Source organism: Camelus bactrianus, chromosome X (genome assembly GCF_048773025.1).
Source record: "Camelus bactrianus isolate YW-2024 breed Bactrian camel chromosome X, ASM4877302v1, whole genome shotgun sequence".
Lineage (NCBI taxonomy): Eukaryota > Metazoa > Chordata > Mammalia > Artiodactyla > Camelidae > Camelus > Camelus bactrianus.
In genome coordinates, this window is record NC_133575.1 from 78638466 (window position 1) to 78643145 (window position 4680).

General features: G+C 41.0%; 1 pseudogene; it reads left to right on the forward strand.

Annotated features, from left to right (window-relative positions):
- Positions 1-3201: 3201 nt before the first annotated feature.
- LOC105065948 (myelin-associated neurite-outgrowth inhibitor-like) lies at positions 3202-4066 on the forward strand (annotated as a pseudogene).
- The last annotated feature ends 614 nt before the right edge of the window (positions 4067-4680 follow it).

Below are 4680 nucleotides of genomic sequence, written 5' to 3' on the forward strand. Positions count from 1 at the left end.
TGCCAGCTTGTGTCTAGGGCTGGTGATGGCAGGGACCCTCTGTACCAGTTTCTCTTAGTTCTGTCTGCAAAGTGGCAGCCACTTTCTCCTCCAATCCTTGGAAGCTCCACTTCTGTCCCAGTTGACCTCCTGGCTGGAGAGAGGGAGTCGCAGAGTGAGGGTGTCTTTCTTCCTTTGCTGCTTCCTCCCTGCAGGACCAGTCCCACACTGATTTTTTCTTTTTTCTTTTTTTTCCTTTTTTCTCTTACCAGACATTATGAGAATCCTCCTGTATTTCAAAGCGAGAGACACTCTGCCAGAGTTCAATAGGTGTTCTGTGTGATTCAGTGGGTTTGTAGATGTAATTCTTGGTCATTTGTGGGACAGGGTGAGCTGTGAGTCTCTCTATCCCACCATCTTGGCCAGGATCAAGACCAACTTATTCAACTACACTCCTTACTGAAAAATCATAACTAAAATTCTACAGTGTGCATGTTATATTTCACATACTCTACAGCTAGTGCCAGGACTAGATTTAATTAATTCAGCTGCACAGTTATCAACAACTTCTTTTTGGAGGATTAACCTATAGTCTAATATAGAAGAAGTCTGATATACTTAAGAAAACTATATTTCTAATATTTACTCTAAAATTCGTCACTCCTTAATTGTACTTGAAAGCTCTTATACTTCAGGCTTTATCAGCAGTAAATGATGAAGAAAATAGACTGTATCGCATAGCTTGACAATATCCAAACTTCATTCTTTTGTTGCAAAAGGTAGACATTATAAGTTGCAAAACACAGACAATCAGTTTTAAAAGAATATATTTATTTCAAAACATATTTATGTATTACCTTTATGTATTTCTGAAAAGTAGTCTTATCTAGAAGAATGAACAATGATTTTGAAGCAGGTGGACTGGAGTTTGTCCTGAGTCTACTAACTTTGTGACTTAAATGATATGCTTAATCTTTGAATCTCATTTTCCTTATTGGGATAATGAGAATTCAGTAATACCTACTTCTCAGGATTGACATTATCTTTTATTAAATTTATATAAAGGAAGTGGTATAGAACGTGGCAAAGAGTAGGCTTTCAATAGACCTTACTTCTCTCTCTCATACTGCTCATTTATTGAAAGTGTAAACATTTCAAGTGTATTCTAAATCATTAACTTTAATTTGTCTAATGCCAATAAGCTTTCAGTGTGTGCCTGAAAACCATTGCCCTACCCTATATTTTAACAAAGCTTACAAAATTATAAAATAGCCTTACTTTAAATCCGCGGGCAATTGTTTGTTAGAGAATGATTAGTGACAGGCATCATTTAATTTTCTGAAAATATGAGGCTCTGCATATTTTATATTATGGCCCTTACTACATAAGGTTCTCAATTTTATAACAGGCACTATCATGGATAAGAGTATTTATTTTTCCTCGGTAAACAAAGCAAACTCATTTGAACCAGACTTTCTCCTTTCTGATTAGGAACAGGGAACACATATTTCTATAGTTACCAGTAGAACTGCTGTACCTTGATAAAATTTGTATATGGCCAAAATCAGTTATGTTAAATAGTTGAAAAGAATAAAAAATCACCCAGGAAAGGAATGTGAAGATTAAATACTGTCAAGGATTAGAAAATACAAACCCCACTCTTAAATAGGTAGGTCCAAAGTAGAGTTCATATAGGATATAGAGTGCTGTTAAATGAATAATGTCATGCCATTCTACAATCTGAGGGCAACTGAAAACTCAACTCCAGTAAAATCCCATGTGGATAGGTCTCCCTAATCTCTCTAGGATCAAATAACTCAAAAGATAATTGAGCTGTGACTATACCAAAGATAAAGAGATAAAAGCTGAGTTGGGACCCTACAGAAGTAAATCACTGAGGGAAAGATCAGGGCTTGGGACTCCCAAATTAGGAAGCTATACCCTGGCAAAGTTGTGGAGAGACAGTTGTAAAATAGCACTAAGAAATGGGCTAGTCACAAGCATTTTTATAGTGTTTTGCTATTTACGAAGCCTTTTGCATATATTACCTCATTCTATGCTCCCTAGGATTCTACAGGGCTGATGTAAAAACTAGAAAGATATAATGACTTCCCCAAGGTTCTACATCCAGAATCTCTAACTCCATACCTTTTTCACTATTATAACATCACTTTTTATGGATAAGCATAAAGTTATGTATTTAATTCTACAAGGTGGAAAGAATCAAGATGATTAGAGAGCAGAGCTGTGGGGTGAGGAAACTGTAGATATAGGCCAATACTGTATATCCCAAACTGAGCACATAACCTTTCAGGGAAATTCTGTGGTCAGAGTTCAAAGGTATGACTAGACCAGAAAAGAGCAGTTTGATAGAATGGGCTAGCTGCTACCAATATACATTCTCCCCTTGTTTGTTCAAAAATGAAATGTTCAATATTTAGCTGAGCATAAAGCAGACCAGCTGAAAAGTACATTTCACAGTATCTGTTGTAGTCAAGTATGGCATGTGACTTAAATTCTGACAAAAGGGGTTGAACAAAAGTGATGTCTGAGACTTCTGGGTTATGCCACTAAAAAAAGGGCATGCCACTATTTACAATAGCCAAGACATGGAAGCAACCTAAATGCACATTGAAAGATGAATGGATAAAGAAGATGTGGTATACATATACAATGGAATAGTATGCAGCCATAAAAAATGAGATGCCATCTGCAGCAACATGAATGGACCTACAGACTGTCATACTAAGTGAAGTAAGTTAGACAAAGAAAAGACAAATATCATGATATCACTTACATGTAGAATCTAAAAAATTATACAAATTAACTTACTTACAAAACAAATAGACTCATAGATAATAGGAAAAAAAAAAAACTTACGGTTACCAGGAGGGAAAAGGGGGATGGATGAATATATTGGGAGTTTGGCATTTACATATACTAATTACTATATATAAAATAGATAAACAGCTGGTCCTACTGTATAGCATAGGGAAGTATATTCAATATCTTTTAATAACCTATATTGGAAAAAATCTGAAGAAAAAAAAATATATCTATATCTGAGTCACTTTGCTATACGCCTGAAACATTTTAAGTCAATGATAAGTCAATAAAAAATTTAAAAATTAATGAAAGGAAAGGACATACCCTCCACTTCCTTCTCCCCATCCAACTAACTAATATGTAAAGATGGCAATAACTGGGGCAGCCATGTAAAATATGAGCTGGCACTTCAATAGTGACAATGACAAATTCAGAAGACAGAAGGGGCACCGTCTGCGGGGAGAGCAGGCCGGGCCTTGCCGTACTGAGCAGGGGAGCGGGAGCGCAAGCCGGGGAGGTGGAGGTGGCGGCGGCGGCGGTGGCGACCAGGCCTCGCGGCTCAACCCGGCATCAGAGCAGGCCTCCGCTGCACGTGCCCCGTGCTGAGCCCCACCGCCGAGCCCCCACCAGACTGGCGAGCGCTGGCCACCGAGGCCCAGGCTGCCCGCACGGTGCATTCTTGAAATCCTGAATCCTGTTTATAGCCCGGGTTCTTCTGGGTTCCCAATGCAAATGCCAAAGGAATTGGTTATCCAGCTGGTTTCCCCATGGGCTACGCCACAGCAGCTCCTGCCTACTCCCCCAACATGTACCCTGGAGTGAATCCTACCTTCCAAACAGGTTACACTCCTGGTACACCTTACAAAGTGTCCTGTTCCCCCACCAGCAGGGCAGTGCCGCCCTGCTCCTCCCCCAAACCCTACTAGATTGCTGTGTACGCCGTGCGAAGTGCCTACCCCCAGCAGAGCCCGTATGCACAACAAGGCACGTACTACACGCAGCCCCTGTACACGGCGCCCCCTCACGTCATCCACCACACCGCCCAAAGGCATGACGGCGACTGTGTACCCTGCGCCCATCCCTCCATCCAGAGGCAACGGGATCACTATGGGCATGATGGCAGGGACCACTATGGCCATGTCAGCAGGTACCCTGCTAACTGCCCACTCCCCCACTCCTGTGACCCCCCCACCCTGTCACTGTGCCCATGTATTGGGCCCCAGGGACGCCCACCTGCAGCTACGTGCCCCCTCAGTTGTGATCGCTCTGCAAATGTTCGAGGATGGAGCTGCGCAGCCACATCCTGAAGGTTACACAGCTAGTGCTGCAGGCCTCGCCTCCAACCAGGACTCTCTTTTTAACGCCCTCCACACTTAGCTAAACACTACTGCCGCTGGCCCAGCCCGCCCCAGCGTCCTCAGTCTCCACCTGACTCTTGGTTGGTCTTAGAGCAAATCCTGTTTTGTGGGCTGCCAGGCAATTTTTTAGCTAACTGTAATGTAAAGGGAGTATTCATCTATTCTGAATCATACCTAGTGGAATGCAAGTTCAAAACAACAAACACAAAAACAATGCTTGCTCAACCTACCTGCAGTGACTGATGCAGAACCATCATATGCAAAATCCAAAGGGGTAGAATAGTATTTTACAACCTGTATCACTCATGCACTGTTGTAATGTATGTAAAGTCTTAAAGTTATTAAAAAAAAAAAAAAAAAAAAAAAAAAGAAGGAATCTGTAACCAAGACTGGCTCTGGACTACTCACCCTCAGACTTGTTATGTGAGAAATAAATGTTTATATATTTAAAGCCACTATTATTTGGTCTTTATTGTAGAAGGAAAATCTATATCTTGAGAAATTTTGACCTGAAATT